Source organism: Chiroxiphia lanceolata, chromosome 11 (assembly GCF_009829145.1).
Source record: "Chiroxiphia lanceolata isolate bChiLan1 chromosome 11, bChiLan1.pri, whole genome shotgun sequence".
NCBI lineage: Eukaryota > Metazoa > Chordata > Aves > Passeriformes > Pipridae > Chiroxiphia > Chiroxiphia lanceolata.
The window spans coordinates 15,244,530-15,265,264 of NC_045647.1; the positions used below are offsets into that span (position 1 = coordinate 15,244,530).

At 47.3% G+C, this 20,735-nt stretch overlaps 1 long non-coding RNA gene across 1 annotated transcript; it reads left to right on the forward strand.

Annotated features, from left to right (window-relative positions):
• The first annotated feature begins 32 nt into the window (after positions 1-32).
• On the forward strand, positions 33-19,819 carry LOC116792121. The gene is made up of 3 exons (XR_004359006.1): positions 33-3,195; positions 4,720-4,859; positions 19,582-19,819. It is a non-coding gene; the product is annotated as an uncharacterized LOC116792121 (long non-coding RNA).
• The last annotated feature ends 916 nt before the right edge of the window (positions 19,820-20,735 follow it).

The following is a 20,735-nucleotide window of genomic DNA, read 5'->3' on the forward strand; positions in this document are numbered from 1 at the left end:
GCCGGCGCAGGCGCGGGGAAGGAGCGGGGGCGGCTCCGCGGGAGTTGTGGGGTGTTCGCGGGCGGCTCTTGAGGGGGACTCCTGGTTCCATGGGGGGCTGGAGGCGTCCTGTGGTCGTGGAGGGAACCCCGGGCTCCGTGAGGGGCTGGGGGCGTCCTGAGGACATGGAGGGGCACTCGGAGGTCGGGAGGGGCTGAGGGCGTCCTGAGGACATGGAGGGGCACTCGGGGGTCGGGAGGAGCTGGGGGCGCCCCTGAGGACGTTGAGGGAGCCCCGGAGGGGCGTGAGGGGCTGGAGGCGTCCTGAGGACATGGAGGGAACCCGGGGCTTTGTGAGGGGCTGGGGGCGTCCTGAGGACATGGAGGGGCTTTCGGGGGTTGTGAGGGACTGGAGTCGTCCTGAGGACATGGGGGGACCCCCGGCGGTCGTAAGCGGCTGGGGTGGGCGCCATGAGGGGGTAGAAGCGCTGTGAGGGTATAGAGGAGACTGAGCCGCTCCCTCGGAGTCATGAGGGCACGGAGGGGGCTTGAGTAGCTGCCAGTAGCTGCTAGGGGTCTGTGAGGGCTGTGCGTGCGTGGTCCACGGGGGAAACGCTGCTCTGGGTTTTCCTGTCAGCCTCGGGCTATGCAAATACTGCTTTCCCAGAAGTTCTGGAGTCCCTCGCCCCACAGTCGGTGGGTTGAGGGGTGCGCCTGTTCACTGGAAAACACGAGCTCTGAGTCAGCTGCGTGGGGAAATCCAGCGCTGCTCAGACCATCCCGGTGTTTTCTTCCTAAATGTGCCTCTGACTCCCCGTGGAGTCCGTGCTCGGAGGCTCGGGATGCAGCCCTTGGTCTCGCTGGTGGTGGTGGGATCCCGAGCCCCTCTCACTTTGCCTACAGCCGGTGTGAATAACAGCTTCTCTGACAGGGATGCTTAGACTTCCATCACTGTGGTTTTGCCGTGTTTCGAAGGAAAAAGAACAGCAAGAAGTAAAATTGAACCCTTCATCCTCTGATTTGCATTAAAGTTTAGTTGCTTAAAAGAATTATTTGCAGGTAGGTAATGGTAAAAGGAGCTCTCCTTATGTGTCTGGTCATTCAAACCACAGCACATACTGACTGCTGAAGTGTGGAAAGAACGGAGGAAGAAAAATGATGATGCGTTTTTTTCCTTCATCTTATGAAACAATTTCACGGAAGACAGGATTTGGGTAAAGAGCTGGGGGCTGTCTCAAGCACTTTGAGGCAAGAGTGGATTTTGTAACAGGTATGGAGTTTGAAGGAGAGCTTTTTTAAAGCCTGCTCTTTCTCGACTCTTGCCTTGCATGTAATCATGTTGTGTAGTTACTAGAAGGTGCTCGTATAAAGTGATTAGAGAAATACAAAGTCTGTGTGGGACTGTGGCTACTGAACACAAGTTTGGATATAAAAGGCACTCGGAAAATATTGGTCAGTATTTACATATTGCAAACTAGTCTTTAGACAACTCCTCTGTCAGAGGATAGGGGAATGACCAGCAGGGTATTTATCTGACCCTCCTCTCTTCATCATTGATTCATTTAGAGGATGCTGGCTGCAGTACATTAACTTTGGGGTCTAAGCAAGCTGGTCAGGAGGAAGGCCCCCTCAAACATAGTCAAATGTCAGACTCACTGTGAGCTCCAGCATGTTACCAAGCTCTGAGGTAGAAAGTGGGACAGAGTTCTGCCCTCACATACTCCTCACAGAGCCCTGAAAAAAGTAGCTGAGACTTTACAAGGCAGGGCGTGGGATTCGGTTTTTAGTAAGGCTTTAGCAGGCGTGTTTTAAGCGCAGTTCTCTCTTGCTTATTAGAAATTTAAGACAGTGTTGTTTAACAAGTGCTGATGCTCGGATCTTAAGCAGCTCATTATTTGTCAGTGTAATGCAGAAACAGCCTCCCATCAGTGGGCATCATTAAATTAGATACATACTAGTTTTTATTTGTTATGTAAATAAATTATTAAAGTAAGGCTGTGGCATTTGACCTGAGCCTGTACAGCAGTTAAGATAGCAGGAGTCTGGGTCATTCAGTAATAGCGGGATAGTGTTTCAAATTATTCGTTCAGTCACTCATGAGGAGGTTTGTTTTCCTCCCCATAACTGGCTTTTGGTTAGTGTTACACGCCTCAAGTATTTTGCAAAATAATAATTAGTGCTTGAAGATTAAAGACATCTGATCTGTGTTTCAGATTACTGCTGTCCCTGCTCCCTCAAACAGCAATATTTGAGTCCCTACCCTGAAGCTTTGTATCATATCGGTTACTTTAAAATTGAGGAAACATCGTGACATTTTACCACATAGATAGCTGTCAAGCTTCCTTTGCACACAGAGTTAATTATATGTCTGGACCTAAGGGATCACTCCTGTGCTCCTTGGATTAATTGCAGTTTTAACAACAGAAATCAACACCCATATGCTTGATTTATAGTATGTTGAGAGTATTTTTCCTTCTCCTCCCATTTTTCCCTTATTGTTTGTCCATGGTACTTAACTCAGAGGGACACAGGGAACGTGTGTTTTGTCCTAAGAGGCGCCAGGGAAAGGTGTTGGGCAAATGTGCTGGCAGAGTCCTGCAACAGGCTGCAGAGCTCATCCGCCTGGACACCTGCCACAGCGGGTTTGATCCCACAAAAATCTGATAATCCTCCTTTATCCAGGTAATCTTAACAGCAGCATCTTGCCCTTTTGCAGGGCTGAGGGGTGAAGTACATTACTCTGCTGTGTTGCTGGAATCCAGGAAGTTGTGGGTTTGTGTTCAGGAGTGCGTGTGAAGCCTGAAACCCAAAGAGCATCTGCTTTTTACACAAACATCACTCAAGGTTGGGAGCTGAGACACGGCGACCTTGGCTGCGACACAGGAATCTCCAAATGGAGCAGAACTCTCGGCTTTCCTGTCAGACTTCCCTACAATCTCTGCTGTTAATCAAACGCTGCAATAGCACCTCTTTAAAGCTTGATTTTGGTGAATTTATTTAACCTTGTGCACGACAGGAATTGCGCAGAGCCAAGGAATGACATTTACTTGACCCTCATCTTGGAGGTTTGCCGGAGGAACGTGTCCTTGTCAGTGCAGAGCTGGCTGGGAGCTCTGGGAGCAAGAGAGCAGGGAAAAGCCAGGGGAAGGGGGTGTCTTGTCAGCTGCTCTGCCAGTGCCCTCCCTTTGGAAATACTGCCGGAGCTTACGTGTTGAAGGTGAAGTAAATACTAATAAAGCTGCCGTTAATTAAAATTTCTTAGGGCTTCAGTGGATTAATTAAATGGTGTTTAAGGATGTTAATTGTGGCGATGTATTACTGCCATCCTACAGGGCTCAGGGAGAACTGGCATGAAGTGCCACGCAAATGCAGGTTGAAGATCTCCTGGCAAACAGCAACAGGGCCAGCGGCAGCCAAGGGGGAAGAGGGACCCTATCCTGAGGGAGAGAGCAGGCTTAGGCAGCCTGTCTGGAGAGGTGGCAGGTGCAGTGTGTGGGGGAGAGGCAGCGGCTACCTGGGAATACGGGAAGGGCAGAGTAGCATGGAATAAAGGAGGCAAATGGTTTAAGCTGGGGGGGAGCATTGGTGTGAGGACAAATTTATTCCGTTGTCCGCGACAAAGTTTCAGTCAGAAGTTGGGTGCTTCCTTGCTATGCCTGTGTTCTGGAGCTGGTTCCTGAGGTATGTACCAGATGGATTCAGCAGAGGAAGCTTGACTACCTGAAAGGCTCATGTGCTGCAGGGAAAGGGAAGGGAAGATTCTCAGCTACCCTGAGAGCCTCTGTGATTTTGGTTTTCTAAAGCTGTGATTTGTCCATTTCTTTGCTAAATAAAGTTGCAAGGAGGGGGGAGAAAAAGGTTAATTTCCAATAGTTTGGGAGGGGAGTGAGAAGCCATAGAAAGTGCTTCCCCTACAGAAATTGAAATGGGGGGAAAAAAAATCCCCTGCCACAGGGTCAAGTTGATTTCTGCAGATGTCTGTGAAGAATTGCTGGTGAAGATGGTCTCCTTCCACGTTACTGGTTTACCATGTAGGCTCAGGTGTAAGTTACCTTCAATACTTCCCTCCCATCCCTCTTCTCTCAATCATGTTTTGCCTCGTATTCTTAGAAATAGAACTTGATTCACAGGTTTGTCATGTTCATCTGGCCTTGCATCTGTCCACAGGTAGGTCCTTTCATAGGATTTTAGTGAATTTTATGCTTTGAAGAGTTCATTTAGATACTCAAGCAGAAAACCAAGAGTGCTGACTCTTGGTTCTGACTCTGCCCCTCTGCACTCAGCCTGTCTGAATGAAAACCTGTAACTGTACTGTAATTAGCAACATCTAATCCCTTTTGCCCACTTCTGAAGTCAGAGCTGTGCATACTCCTAATTTTTTCCCATCCAGTCAGTGTCAAAGAGGGCAAGCCAGAAAAACAATTCCCCCTCCCCATGCACAAGCCACTGTCTATATTGAGATCTGAATTTTCTAAGGGAGTGGGTGTGATCCTGACATCTGGATTTAATCCAGACTCAAATTCCAGGCTTAGATCTGAGAACTTCCACCTCCGGTCCTGAGACCAGCAGTTAGTTCTTAGAGAGGACTTCGCTTATTTGCCTTTTAAGGCAAAATTCGAGGGTTGCAGTAGTAGCTGCATAGTGACAATTCTTCCCACACTGAATTCCTGCAACACGTTTTCCTGACTTGGAGCCAGTGTCTTCTTCACATGACAGAACAGGAAATCTCATTTCTTTCTAGGACCCTCTACTCAGTAGAGAATTTGACCAAGCTGGAGAAGCTGCTGGATGCTGAGGCTCATGTTGCAGAGAGGCTGAGCAGCACCCTTGTGTCACCACCATGGGCCAGGCAAGATTTGTACCTGTCTCGTACAAACAAGTGTAAGTGGTTTTGTTCCCCAGTGTAATGGATGTCTTTTAAAATCCATGAACAGCCAGTGGGTCCTCACAAGGCTGTTGGGTCGGGACGCTTTTCCTGTCTGCCAGGCCCCAGGAGCTGCCCATTGATGCAGAGGAGTTTGGTCTCTTGGCAAAGGCCCATTGCAGGGGCATGACTCAGGCTCAATCTAGACAGCAGAAGTTGTTGCCACCCTCATACAAGGTACCCTGCCCTCCTCCTGAAGGGCACCACCCCACACCAAGGCTGATGCAGTCTACAGCCCAGCTGATTAACACATCCAGCAGTGGCTTATCTTAATCCCAGAGTACCTCCCTGACATCTCTCCAGTTGCTTCAGATGTTGAAAATCACACAATAGCCTTTTTTTCAATCTTGCATCCTTGGGTTTGTCTTGCTTTGTACAGTATATTTTTAGTTATGGTTATTTCAGGTATTCAGCCTGTCATTTTTTTTGCTTATCTCAGATCTCATTTCTCCCCATTAGGTACTCAGGCAGAAACACCACCTTCTATGTCCAGTTCAGGAGCTTGAACTGCCTATATAGTCAGGAGAGAAAAAATACCTTAGAAAATGTGAATCCAAGTGCTTCCTCTGTAGCAGTGTGAGAAGATGGGGAAAGGACTTGGATTTTTAGTGAGAGCTCTATAGGTATCTGTAACTGAGGTTTCCAGAAAGTATTTAAGTAGGTAGCCTGCTCCTTTTTGTATAGCAAGGACAGCTAACAGAGGAGAGAAGTGGGTGTCTCCTCTTTGTCTGAATTTAAACACTTAAGGCCCAGAGAGACACTTTAAGTCTTGCTTACATAGTAAAGCATCTTTACTAGACCAGGTATCTCTAGTGAGCCTCTGCTGCTGCTCATATCTGTGTTACTGTGGGCATTGGCAGGAAGGTGGAAGTTAAAGCAGAGGTGGGATTGTCAAAGTCCTTGAGAACAAGAAATCAACTCACAGCAGTGAAAAATGCTGTGCTGGAGCCCATGTACATCTCTCTTAGAGCAATGGCAATGTCAGGAGTTTTCTGTTGAGCAGCTGGAAGTCAAGGGCATACCTTGTTCTCTGATGGTTTTGGCTGGGATAGAGTTAGTTCCCTTCATAGCAGCTTGTATGGGGCTGTGCTTTGGATTTGTGATGAAAACAGTGATGAGAGCACAGGGATGTTTTCATCATTGCTGAACAGTGCTTGTGCAGTGTCAAGGGCTTTTCTGTTTCTCACACTGCCCTGCCAGTGAGTGGGCTGGGGGTGCACAAGAAGTTGGAAGGGGTTGACCCCAACTGAGCAAAGGCATATTCCACACCATATGACATCAAGCTCAGCAATAAAACTGTGAGGGTGGAGGTTGGCTGGGGCTTCCATAGCTCAGGGACTGGCTGGGCATTGGTCAGTTCATGGTGAGCAATTGTGGGTTTTTACATCATTTGTTTTTCTGGGGTTTGGTTTGGTTTTGGTTGGTTTTTTTTTTTTTTTTTTAATGTTCTCTGTCTGTTGTTTTCGTCCTCTTTTTTGGTTATTAAACCATCTTTATCTCAAACTACAGATTTTTACACTTTCACTCTTGTGATTATCTCTCCCATCCTACAGCAGAGGAGTGAGTGAGGGGCTGTGTGGGGATTTGCTGCCTGCTGGAACTAAACCATGACTAGAAAATCATCTAACTTGTCTACCTGTCACATGGGCCCACTATGGACACCTGATGAGGCAGTAGCATATTAAAAGTGCCCTCACTCCTCCCCAGTTACCCCAGACTCAGTTTGAACAGTAAGTTAAATCCTTTGTATAAGTTGATGTAGTTTTGTTTGCCAAAATGGAGGTTCTCTGACTAGGTAGTTTTTAATCAGTGCTATTTCCTGCAGCTGAACACGCTGCCTTTCTGTTCCCAAGTGTAGCAGTACAGGTAAGATTGCCTTTTCAGCCTGGAGATAGGGATAAAAGCATCCAGTGAAGTCCTAATAGTCTCTGATCTCTTTTAGGTGAGTGAAATGATGTGATTTTAAGGCTGTCACCTTAAAATGTCTATTGTAGGCACAGTACACCTACTGGTAAGGCTGGTTACTGTGGTTTGTTTCAGCAGAGGCTTCTTCTTCTTTTATTCATCTGGTAATGTAATTTCTTCAGCAAGGATCCGTAATTCAGTTAAGTGAGGAGAAGGAGAAGCATTTCATAGTGAAATACCTGCTGGTGACGTGAGAAAGTGGGGAAAATCTCCTTCCTGACTAGACTCAAGCTGGGAATTATCCCACGTGGGCATTATCCTGTGAATGAGCAGCCAGTGAGGCAACAGAACTCTCTTACCTGAGTGGCTTCCCTTCTCATCCAGCTATTCCATAGCATTAGATATTGCTGGTCTTGAGACAGTTTTAAGAATTGTCTTGGAGAAAGCAAGCAATAAACAGAGGAAAGTGTAAAGCAGTTTTGATCTTTCATTGTTTCCCTCAATGGTCAGGGAAACTTTATACATTTAGAATTAGTTGTTATAGTTAGTATTAGTTGCTTTATTTGTATAATCAGAATTAGCTCTGTGAAAGAAACAATCCAAAGGGATGGAAGTGGCCAAGCAGTGGAGCAGAAGGATGCCTGACATTTAAGTGGAGATGTTCCAGACATGAAAATAGCATGAAAGTGTGTGGTAACAGAGTATGAAACATCACGGGGCCAAACCCACTCCTGTGAGTGGGAGAGTCTGTGTAACACCACAGCCTGTGTGCACAGCAGAAAACTGGAAGGATGAGCATACAGCCTTCTTGGGGTCCAGCTCCAAATGTTTCCACCTCCCAATGCAAGTGTTGGTGCATTCTGCCCACGGGGTTTGCTGTGCTGTTTTGCAATAGCTCTCATTGCTTAACCTTTAGGGTGCAAGACATACTATCCCTCCTTGTGCTCCAAAGATTATAGATAAAGTTAGAGGGTGTGATAAGGTATGAAGATGAGAAGAGCGTCAGCAATAGGGAAGAAGGGGCCTGTGCTGAAATATTAAGGGAGGGCAATCATATCTCCAAATCTGAACTTGGGAGCTGCAGATCAGAGGAACTTTGTGACGTATTGAGATTGTTGGAGTAGATGACGTTTCCGTTCCTTGTTTGCCTTTTGTACTGAGCTCTTCAAAAGCTGGCAAGTGCTCTGTGTGCACTGTCTTACAAACAGCCTCAGTCATGGAAAGCTCTGGGCTCTACTTCCAAGGCTCCCAGGCTGCTCTGCCTGCCAAGCAGCACAGGCAGTACCAGGAGGAGTGTGAGTGAGGATGCCAGGACAGCTGGAATGGGAGGTTACTTGGGGCACTTGTGACCCTGCTGGCAGCCTTGTCTGCATGTGGTTTATTTGACCTGATGGTTCTGCAGCTGCTTTGAACACCATTCCAGCTGAAGCTGTGCAAGCAGACCTAGTCATGTTGTGTTGGCTTGGGGGAGAGGTAATGGTTGGAAAATGTTTTGCTCTTGTATCTTCAGAGAACCTGGAGCCTCTGAGGTCTTCTTTTCAGGAATCCCTCTGCTTAATCAACAGAGATGCACGTGCTTTCTCTTGGAAATGCATATTGTCCCAGCCCCGGGCAAGGAAGATAAAAACTGATTCTAGGGAATGTCCTAGAAAGAGATGGAAGTGCAAATGTTGCATATTTAAAAAGTCGAAAGGGATCTGCTGAGAAATTAAGACCGAAATGGCAAAAATACAAACCTGGAGTTAAGTAATTTTCTTCTGTGCCCAGTTTCTCATGTCAAAAGGACTGTAAGAGCAACCCAAGGGAGAGTGGAGGGTTGTTGCTGGCTTAGCACTAGTGATGGATCATGTGATTGACCTGTGGTTTGTGGTTTTATAGAGAAGTCTGCTCATCTTATGGAGCTTTTATAAATATTAGAAAATCTTGTCTCTTCAGACTTGCAAATTGCAGCCCAAAAATTCCTGCAGCCATCCCACACGCTTTTAGGAAACCTAGAGTGTAGTTGTGATGATTTAGTTTTGTACTTCCTTATCTTTATTTTTAAAGACTTCTAGTCTTGACAAGTCTCTGCTTCAAAGTTTAACTTGAAAAAGCAATTCAGAATTCATGTTCTCAAAGAGATGCATCTTGTTTCCACCGTGAAACTTGACAATGCATTAATTAATAAAAAATAATTCAGTGTTAGGCCATTGAATTGAGACACTCCCTCTAGGCATTGATAAGGGTGATTGACCACATAGGGAGGAAGTACCCTGTGAGAGTGAGGTGTGGTGGCTGTGTGGAGAGGTGATTTGGGGTGAGGGGTAGCTGATTCTCTCCAGCCATCAGTGTCACCAGCAAACTTTCAGATTAGCTCCATTGCACAAGGCTATTACTGGCAGTGGCTGAACTGTTTCCTCAAAAGCCCTGATGACAGTTCTGTGTTTCTGTTGTTTGGCACTTTGAAGCCTGCAAATACAGCAGAGATGACGTATTATTTGTGTTTAACAAGTAGGGGGGTGGCTGGGTTGCCTTGCAAGTTTATCCTCAGCCCCTTCACTACTTAAAGGTTAATTTTTCTGCCTCTGATGGAGTGTGCTGAGCAATCTCTGTGTCCAGGTGTGTATGAGGTAGGAGTTTTTTTTGCCAAGCTGAATTTTGTGAGGCAACAATTGGAAGAAATAGTTTTGGGGAGAGATGCCATGCTGGGCAACACACACTAACTAGGCCAGGCCCTGTGATACAGAGCAGTTGTTAACCCTGTCCAACCTGCAGCAGGAATGAGACCTTGTAGTGGAGGGTGGGGTACCTGGGAAGGGGGCAGCCACCATTTCAGCTACAAACGGGAGCCAACAACTGTAATATGTGAAGGTGTGCAAACCCTCTGGATCCTTGTGGTGAAATCCAGGAGGGTCTTCAGGGCTTGCATGGCACCTGGTCTTGCACTTAAGTTGGAGGAGGGAGAGAGGAGGCTGGTGCTTGGCACAACAAACAGCTGAGCTGTTCTTTGGTGGGTGAGTGATGGGGGCAAGCTCTGGGTTCCCTTGTGAGCCTTTGGCACCACAGGTTGCTCTGTCCTGCCTGAACTCTCTGTACTTCTGTCTTGAAAAGGTAGTAACCTTTCCTGTGTTTACTTCAGCTTCATTTACCCTGAAGGACAATGAGATTTTGAGCAAGTAATTGAGATTTAAAGCTCCAATTACAAGAGCAAATAAACTAGAGATGCTTCCTAAGCTCATGTTTTAATTGGAAGAAGTGATTCCAGTACGTCCTTCCCGAAGTCCTTGCACTATCTTTTGTGTTTGATAGCCAGTGACCTAGTTTTCATGGAGTGATCTCACAGTAGTCCCTCACACATCTGCACTTGGATGAGGAAGAATAGTGTGTGTGTGTGTGTATGGTGATGGTGCATATACTGTGAATTTGATCGCTCTGCTACTCAGTTTCCTTGGGTAAAAATACTGGTTTATGTTTACTTGGCAGCTTTTCTCCTTTCTACTTGTCCTGGTTTAATTGTGTGGAGTTGTGTCTGTTCCCTGGTGTGCTGTCAGTTGTGCATGTTGTGGAATACAATGCCTTTGAGGGTGTTAGTGAGCACAAGTGACACCAGAGACATGGTTTTAGTACTAAGCTGCCCCCATATCCCAACAGTTGTCAGTTTAGGGCTTATTAGTCACCCATCCCTCCTTTGAAACAACTATTTTTAATGCTCTGTGCTGAGTCCTCAGAAACCCTGTTAGGTTTTGCCATCTTTGCTGACAGTGGCTGCTTTTTAATTGCTCATGTAACAGAAGCAGGGCTTGAAAACTCAATCAACATTATCTCAGCTTATCTCCCTGTCACCAGTGGATTTAAGCAGATCAAGACATTCATAGGCATCATGTGTAGGTGCAAAACACAGCCAGCTGCAGAGGCCAGGGCAGATGACATGCCCCTGCTCTGCCCTCCCAGGTGTCAGCCCGTGGCCTTGCCCACGGTCAGTCTCTGCCTCCCTGCTGGCAGATGGGCTCTGCACTGTCATGGTCAGGGCCAAGTGAACAACCTGGCTCTGCCAGCACGTGACTGCTCCTAACTTCAGCTGCAGTGTCAGGCCCTTTTCCCCACTGGCCTTTGCAGCACTTTGTCTCAGGGCTGTGACTGCCTCTGTGCAAGCTGAGGCAGCACCAGTGTAGAAGTTGATACCCCTTAGCTTCTCCCAGAGGAGTCAGGGGAAGAAGTGACTTGTGATAGCACAGCCCAGCACAGGGAGGTGTGGAGGAGAAGGGCAGGGTTGCAGGTGAAGCACAGCGTGGGGAGCCAGGGTTCAGCTGTCTGTCAGGATTTGGTACAGCTCCTTGGCTGGAGCCTCATATCTGCCTGCCCTGGTCTGTTTGCAATCTCATCTCTCTCCTGTGTCGTGGATTATGTCAGTGTGGTTTGGGCAGTGGTTTGTGAACAGGCTCCAGGCTGCTGTTGCTTCCTCGGGGGAGATGGGAAGAGCCTGATGTGTCTGCTGGCTAAAAGCTTGGCAGAGAGCAGGCTGGGCAAAGCAGCTGCTGCTGGGCTGGGGTCTGGCATTACCCATGGCCTGCTTCTGTGCTTAATGAGCTACCTTATCTGTCATGTTCCCCATGGCAGATGGGGTCTCCTCAGGATTAATTAAGGATCATAACTGTGACCTAGTTACCAGACTTGCACTATTGTTACTGGAGCTCTTTACTGTTTCAGAGCGCTTCTTACCCTTGCCTGCTCTGGTTACTCGCTCCATATATCCTCCTGGGACTGACTCTGAGCCCCAGGCAGGATCACATTACATTAATTTCTCTAATAGATCCCTGCTTTACCTGTGGGTAGGTAACTGGCTGCTTCCTGCTTGCAGTGCACCACTTGGTGTGGGGATGAGAAATGCTGGCACACATCTGTCACAGGGTTGTCTCCTGTTTGGGAGCAAGGGGAAAGATCAGCTGCAAGATTAGGGATGATGGTGCTGGAGACAACATCTTGATAGCTCAGTTCCATGCTGCCATGCCTTAAACCATAAGAATGCTGAAAGGGTATCCCAGGGTCTCTCTTCTTTTGACTGCTCAAATCTTTCTCATTTCCAGTTTGTGCTTTATTGTAGTAAGCCTTTAGGGATGCTTCCCATAAAGAAGCAGAAGTGACTAGAGCTCAAGAAGTAAATTGAGTTCAAGCTCTTCTAACCCTGCTCCTTGCCTGCCAAATTTTCAGACAGAGCACTGTTCTAGCTGGGAACAGTGTCAGTCTCAGTCCTGTATTCCTGTGGTCTGCAGACCTGCTACAACCCAATCCTTGCTTCAGCTGGGGATGGGATGCACCACAGGGATCATGGTGGGGACTTGTCCCCCTGCATCTTCCTGCTCTCTCCTTCCCTCCCTTTGCTGCTGGTTTAATGGGAGCTTGCCTTGCCCACTGTATGGAGTCCTGTGCAGCTGGGCCATTGCACGAGCTCACAGCCTCGTGCACCAGGGCTGCACGTGGCACATTTACTGTTCACATGAGAAAGGTTTATGTTCCTGAAGCTCCTCTCAGTGCCCCATGGATCTGTTCCTTAACTAACCTGATGCTCTGCTCAGAGTCTCATCACGTCCCCAGTGGGATCCCAGCAGTTCCTGCTGATTTTGGATGGAGGAGGACAAAGGAGGCTGTTCAGTGGGACCCCTGGGAAACAGCACTTCATTTTGTCCTCAGAAGCCCGTGTGGAGGGAGAACTGCTCGGCTTTTCTCCTCTGCCTTGAAAAACATCTCTTTTGTTCCAGTGACCTGCTTATTATGTAGGTCAGCATCAACTGGAAAAGAAAAACAATTTCAAAAGTAGGAGAAATATAGCAGGGTTCCTCCACTGAGCAGTTCTTTCTGGAAAAGCAGGGAGATTTGTCCTGGGGGAGGTGGCAGGTAGCATGGCCTGTTCCTCTTCCACCCACCCTGGGCAGGGCAGTTGTAAGCTTGGTTTTGTAAAAGAGGAAGTGGTTTCTGCTGGTCTTTACCTGTGTCTGCACAGCAGAGACCAGTGCCATGTTGCTGGAGCAGCAGTCCCTGCTGGAGACAGCTGTCCTGCCAGGGTGAAAAGGGGACACAGAACAAGCAAATGCCTCTGAATGCCAGAAGTAAAACTGGGACCTGAACCAAAATTCATTTCAGTGTCGTGCCAGTGCCATTACCCTGGGGCTGCTTCACTGTGCTTGTAGCAGAGCTGACACCTTGTGATACCCACTGAGCAAAAAGAAAGCACTTAGCATAAACTCTTGACTCCTGTAACCTAAGCAGGGGACAAATTGCTCTGTGCACAAGAGGTTTGGTGAAGTCCAGCTTCACACATACTTGCCTCTGATGCAGTGACTCTTAATATCCCTTAGTATCCTCACTTCTCTCCCAAATCCTCTAATAAATAGCAGCTGGGCAGGAGATATCCTGTGCCCTGGCTACTTCCCAGTTGGGAAAGTGTATGTGTGTGTGCCTGCTGCCCAGCCAGCAGGCAGGTAGAGAGCTGCAGCCCTTCCTTGGCAGAAGCAGGAATGTAGCTCCCCTCTCTGCCTACTCACTGAGGGATTTCTCTTTTCCTTCAAAATGTGTAGAAGTGCTCATTTTGAGACAGCCAGTCTTGACAGGAGAAGCAAAAATCACTCACAAACTTCACTAGTATCTAAATGAGGCAACACAATCTCATAATTGTTACCTTAGAAAATGAGATTTCAGTATGCTGATTTTTGGCAATGAAAAGGTGTATGGGGAGGTGGGTTGTGCAGTGAGCAGAGGGCTCTGCCTGCCTCTGCTGTTTACTGGGTCCACTGCCCATTCACCCAGGCTAAAGCTGAGTGCTTGAAGCCTCTCCAGTTGCTGGAGGCTCCTGACACAGACTCTTGTGCTTGAAGGTGCACTGACCTTTTCCCATAACACAGGTTCTTGTAGAGCTGCTTGCTCTATTTCATGTGCAGCCTCCTGCAGCCATTGCTCCTCACTTTATACCAGCACGTGCTGTGCTGACTAGATAAAGCATATTTGTCTGTGACTGGACTGTCCTTCCTCTTTAGCATCTTGATCTTGGTGGTTTCTGTTTAATATCTGCAGAGCTCTCTGTGGATCCCAGTTCTGCTCTCTAACCCAAGGGCAGGCATTCCTTGTCTCATCACAGCACAGTTGTCTGGAGAGAAGTCAATGCAGGAAGCAACACAGTAATGAAATTTTGAACAGAATGACACTTTTTCACCTACAGTAAAAGGACTTCTCCCATGCTTTGTGCACTCACACAGAGCAGACCATTAAGGAAGCAGGCAAGCAGGCATGTGTCTTAGCTGGAGGCACTGCCGTGTGACCTGCCACAGCTTGGAAGTCTTAGTCAAGATGTAGGATTAGGGTACATTGCTAGCACAAGGTTTTCTGAGCTAGCAGGGGATGGTTCCCTGAGGCTGGGATTGTCACATTGGCTTGGTGGGTCCTTGCACAATGAGGCTGCTGTGTGCTGGAGACAGCAGAGTGCTGGAGCTGTCATGTCCTTGTGGTGAGAGTGTGGAGGATGGCCTGTTATCTGTGCTTGGAGGAAGGGTTTGATTAGAAACTGTCTCATAAATGTGTGCATGAGCCATCTCCACGTATGTGACAAGTGCATCTGTCCTGGGCAGGCAGGCAGCTGCTCTAAAGGAAAGCAGATGAGCTTTCCTCATCACAAACTTTTCCTCATCAAGCTTTTTCTAAATTGCTCCCTGCATGGAGCAATTCTCCAACAATATTAAATACAGCAGAAAGGATGAGTCAAGCAGATCTTGTCAAGGCTGACCTATTTTTTCCTCTTTTTTGGTTTTGTTATAAATTGAATCCACTGTGTCACAGGGCACAGTGCTGTTCTCAGCATGACTGGTGGCAACAAGTAGCTACCCAGGAATTATATGTATTGTGCGGTAGCTGAGGAGAACCTCTTGTTCCCAGCATCTCTGACCTATCCGTGACTTGTCATGAAATTGTGGAACTTAAGTAATGGATGATTAGGCTGTGAGAAAATAATTTTAGCCACTAGTTAACTGAGTTTGCTTATGTGTGTCTCATTGTCTGTAGAAGCTGGTGAGGTAATAAATTTAGTAAGATGAAGTGTCCAGCTCAGGTTCTTAAATGGGAAGCAAGGCAACCTGGTGTTGCAATGAATGTTGATGCTTTCCTGAGGGAATAATGGGTGTTACTGTCCAGACATGAACCAGTCCTGAGGTATTAGAAGGCAGGTTGAGTCCTGTGCAAGCAGTCTGGGATTCTCACACCTCTTTGGGAAGTGTCTGGTGTTGTTTTGGATAAGACATGAGGTCAGGTGGCCTTGGGCTTGACCTCCTGGCATGGAGGCATCAGCAACACTCTGCCCAGCCTGAGGCTCTGCACAGCTTTCTGTTGTGACAGCACATCTCCCATTTGCTCAGCTTTGCTTAGCTCATATCAAGATAAGTCTTGATATTGTTTAACACAGGTTTGCACCCAAACCACGAACAACAGTTTAACGGTTACTGTAGCTTTAGATGTTGCCAAACTTGTGGGCAGTGGGAGAGCTGTATTGGAACGTGGAGGGTCTTTAAAACACCAGCCTGGGTCTTAAAAAATTATTTGGGATGCTGGTGAGTAGTTGTCCCACTAGTTACTTGTCTTGCAAACTTCAATTGTCCGATGAACGAATCAAGTTTTATTTGAATTAATCTTGAAGCAAAGGGTGCCTGAAGAAGCAAAACAACTTGGCTGTTTGTGCTGCAGTGAGCTCGCTGCAACCTGGAGTTACTCTTTCCCACACATCCCCCACCCTGCCAGTGCTCAGGTCTTGGCTCCCACCTCTGGATTGGTGCAGTGGTCCCAGCCCCAACCTGGACTGCCCAGGGTGGGAGTGAGGAGCACAGATGGGCCCTGCTGGGCAAGAGAGGAAGAACCTGGAGATGACTGTGCACCTCTGGATGCATGTTGAGGGACATGAAGAGGCAGCCTCTGTCCCCATCCCTGCACAGTTGTCTTGCCCAGACACTGCTGAGTAAAGTGGGCAGGACACCCTCCCTAGGGGGTGGCTTAATTACAGCCAGACAAAGCCTTGGTGATCACAGCCTCCAGTAAAGCTTCTGACGTCCGTGGTTGCTCATCCCAGTGGAGTGGGACCACACAGGGCACTGTCTTCACAGCTCTCTTGTGCTGGGTGAAATCGTGTTGGGGGGGACAAGAAAATAGCCCAGTGTCCCAGCATGAATCAGCCATCCATTTATATACAGCTCCTGCTTCTCCAGTGGTGCCAGGCAGTCCTGCATGGTGATGGGCTGCACAGATAAAGGAGTGACTCTCCTCTTGTGACAGGAGGGTTTATGCCAGGCAGTTGTGTCTGGCTACTGTTGGTGACAGGAGAACAAGATTGGGACTGAAGAGCTTCCCTACTCTCTGGGCATTCAGGGCTGAAGATCTGATTGCTAGGTCATGACTGTTCAAATGTTTTGGGTTGGAGGTTCAGTCTATATCCCTAGGAGTTGAGGAGATGAGCCTAAAAACAAGAATTTTCTGATTTGGTGTCTTTTCAGATTTGGTTTTGCAATTCTCTCGTGTTTTAAAGGATTTTTGCTGGGTCATTATATAATTTGCTACTGACTTCCTTTTCCATCTGTTCAAAGCTCAATTTCATGGTGGCACACAGTTGTGCTGTGGTTGTGCTGGCCAACTGCCAGCAGCTTTGAAGGTGGTGGCCATTCCTCAGTTCAGTGAAAAGCTCAAAGAACAGTAAAGCTTTTAAAGGTTCCTAAGGGATCTCTGAAACCACAAAGCCAGTGGATAGAGACCTTGCTGTACACTGCCCAAGAAACAGGATGTAGCAGGCTCAAACCATATAGTAGCCATGAGGAAAAAAACCCCACAGTCATGCAGAAACTAATTATCCAAATACTAAATCCACGAGGGACCTGGTTTCCTTAGGTCTGCTGTTGATGGAGCTCTTTGCATGGCAGAGGAAATGAAATTGCTTACAAAGTAGAAACTAAATGAGTGGAAAAAATTTCTGGATGGCCTGCAACTATTTGTCAGTAGTGTAAGGCAGAGAAAGGTTAAACATTAATTTCTATCTATCTCTTCTGGACTTTTTTTCACTTGTCTGGTGCTAATTCAGCGTAGCAGTCTGGAGGGTGGGATGGCACACACGGTGCTGAGGGCAAGAGGTGCTTTTGGGTGAGGATACAGCATGGAGCATCCACCTTTGTGGGATACCCTGCCAGGCCAGGGCTGCTGGTGCCAGGTAGGCCAAGTGCCACTGAGCTGCTGGAGGGGGTGTGTGCCCTGCCTCAGGCAAGATGCTGCTCACAGCAGGAGGGTTTGGCCTTGGCAGCCAGGGCTGCTGCCTCGGTGAGATCCCCTGGTGCAGCCAGGCCCCTTCTGTACTGTGGTGTCTGGACAGATGAGGAGGTGATGACTGAGCCTGTGCTATAACCCCTGCCCTGGGTTTCTCCAAGCCCGTCACTTATGAGTCACTGTTTGTTTATTTACTGAGCACACGCAAATCATATCAATACAGAGTGAGGCTGTTACAGACACTGCTGTTTGGACATCAGGCTGTTTGCAGAGCAGAGGCAGAGTAGTTGCACAACCTCTGTAAGTAGTCGCCCATTCCTGAGAAAACCAGTCAGATAACTCAGTTTGCCCACCTGACCAATTGCTTTAGCCCAACGACCTGACTCTCTGCTTGCTTTTACTGTGTAAGGGGTTTGATTTTCCTGCTGCAAATGTGTGAGCTTTGTATCGTCTTTCCACCTCCCCTACTGCATAAAAGCATTAAGTCAAAAGCTGTAAGAGCATCACATCCTTATGGCTGCATTTCACTTGGGAAGGGGCTGTATAAAAGGTATGAGTAACTTAAAACAATTTAATGTGGTTACTTGTGATTTTAATTTTTCATGCTAGAGCTTCCTCTCCACAGTCTAAGCCCCATTAGGAGTGCTGGTATCACCAGCAGAGCAGTGACCAAGGCTCAGCTTTGGGTGCAGTGTTTAGTGCTGAACTACACTGCACACGGATATATTCACCTGTGTAAGAGCTTATGGTGGGGTTGTCACCAGGAACCTTTATAAATATGACATCTGGTGGTAAGATGCAGGTGTGTCTTTATAGCAGCAAGGAATTGTTCCTGTAACCACGCAAGAAATATATATATATAGAGCAGTTAGAGTAAAATGAGGCTTTGCTGTTTGGCTGAAGTTGTAGGATCATGGGAACCCACTTCAGATGTTGAAGAAAATCTGCTTTAGCACAGTCCTCAGCTTAGATAACAGGTCATGGGTAGGTGCTAGCTGTTGAGCTAGCTTAAGAGAGCTGGGAATCTCTGTTTATAATTAATGTAAATAAGTCATGATGGAAAATTGTCATCCTCCTCTTCTTTGAGTCGTTTTTGTCCATGACACCAGTGATTGCAACATCAGCGTGAGTAATCCCATGCATGGGATTTATCTAAGGCTCTGTTTCATCCAAGGTTTGACTGTTTGTTTGCAGTGTTGTAATACTTTACAAACAGGGAGCAGAGCAGCCCTGTGCGGAGGTGTCTGCCCTCTTTGGGGATGGTGGCCTGTCTTCTTCTCACGCTCACAAGAGGCAGGAGGAGGAACTAAACACATGAGACACTTTAAGAAACGAGCCTGCAAAATCCCACACCACCAGGCAAGGCTTTGTTTCGCTCAGACATTGAGCCCTGAATACTTCAGTCTTGGCTGACTACATGTGACAAGCGAGTCAGACCAAATGTCCATCCAGCTAGCAGCAGACACTAAGGAAGAGGCTGGTTTGCACTGTGCTCTTGGCAATGCCCTGAGCCAGAGGATACAGCCCAGGAGTAAAAAAAAATAGTAGTGTTAAGTGTTAAAAGAATAAAAGTGCTGGTGAAGCCATTCTGTCTTGATCTAACCCTTTTATGAACTTGACTAGTTCGGATCCAGAACCTGGCAATGAGTTACACAGCTCTGTGTCTTTTGGAAATTAACTTCCTTCTAAGAAAACAGATTTTGTGTTCAATGTCAGCTGCTCTCTCCTGCCTTCTAGAATAGCATATCACCCTCTCATAAAACTTGCTGGTCTTTACTCTCAGGGTTTGAAAGGCACACGGTTTCGCTTTGGCCAAGTATCCCGTAATGTCAACAGCTTGCATTTCTGACATCTTTTGTCATGGTGTGAGTGTTTATGGCAACTGTGTTGTGCTAGAGGGTTTTTTCCTTGAAGGTCAGGGTAGTTGCAGATGAAATAGCCTGTCCCTCCCTGTGCCAGCCCTGTGCTGTACCTCTGCAGTTTCTAATAAATGTTTGCTGATTAGAATAATTACCCTTGGAGTAATTTGACAGAACTAAATGCTGCCAACCCCAATTGTTCAAAAAGTTACTTACCAAGTCAGGTCCTGCCCCTCTGCCTTATAGTTAGGAGCCCTTTTGGTGGATCTAGGTTTGCAAGGAGGACCATTTTGCATAACTAGGAAAACAAAACTGTACACTCTAGGCGTGAAGTTTTCCTACCCCCTGAAATCAGACACCGTCTCTCTTCAGGTGAATACAAAATACTGAAAAAATAACAGGAGTTGGAAGCAACTGGCCTGACACCTCAGCTCTAATTATAACAGTGTTCAGCCACTGCCTGCACTTGGCAGAGGTACTGGCTTCTGTGAACAAGTCACCCAGCTTGAACCATGCTTGGCCATTCTCCAGGTTTAGTGTGGCATTTTTCTGGGCAGGCAGCACCTTTATCATGCTGGTTCTCCAGGGAAGTCCCTCACAGAGAACAAATTTCAGTGGATCACTTCCTCATTCAGCTCTTCTCCTTCTACTTTCTCAGGCTAAAAGTTACCAGGAGCTTGACAGCTGGGCAGTAGCCATATGGCCCCTGAACTGGCATAAGCACGAATGCAGCTGTGGCAGAGGCTGTGGAGCTTGCTCACATCAGTGGAAGGTTTGGTCCTTCTGTGCAGTGGTGGTTACTCAAGGAACCAGGCAACCCCTGAGGAACAGCTGACTGTGACATTCCCTCTGTTCTCCTCCTGGCTGCTTGGAGCATCCCGAAGCCCAGCAGGTATTTTCCACTCAGCTGTGGTAGCAGGCTGTGTAGATAAATAGCTACATATTCAGCAGGCTGAGCAGAAGGGTCTGTGTGTGTCTCCATTTAGACTGGTCTGGACTTTGTCATGTTTTGCCTCCCCTTCCCAGATGTTTCCTTCTGCACTTCAATAAGGCGGGGTATGGCATCACTTTTGGTTTCGTCTTTGGAAGAGTAAACAAAACAGAAGGCCAAAAGCTAGCTACTTAAAACACATTCCTCTGCTGTGACTGGGGAAAAATCTCAACTTCAGATACAGGCATCCACTGTTTGCATTGCTCATTCTCCTGGCAGGGGTTATGGCTTTGTCTGCCTCACTTGGTTGAAGCCTAGCCTTTCTGATGTTTCCATTTTTGAAATGCCTGATATGCTGTTTGTTCTTCCCATGGATCCTGGGTTTCAGCTGCTTCCCACAACTCTGGGAGATGATAAAAAGAGATCTCATACAATGGGTCAAGGTACAGTTCTAGACAGGAATGTGCTTGGTCTTGACAGGGCTTGGTTTATCTGTCAGGCTCATTGCAGGCCTGGCATTGAGCTGAAAGGCAGAGGCAGAGGAATGTGTCTGCAAGAGGGAGTAAACCTGACCAAGAAATGCAGGGCTGGGTGACTTGCAGTGGAACATAAATTCTTCTGAGAATGCCTAAGGTGCTGCAGGAGACAGTGCTTTCTCCTACATCTCAGGATGACTCCAAGCAGCACATCTGAAACTCATTGAAGCTGTAGCACCTCCCTTTTTTTTTTACTTGTCCATCTTCCTGTGACAACCAGCTGCTTTCTTCCCCTTTCTGTTTTCACAGGAGAAAAAACAGAACAAGTTGCTTCCTGAAGGTGGAGTTGGGAGAGATGGCTGTGATCACTGGGTCCTGCCTCTTCACTCCAAAGGGTTTGTCCTG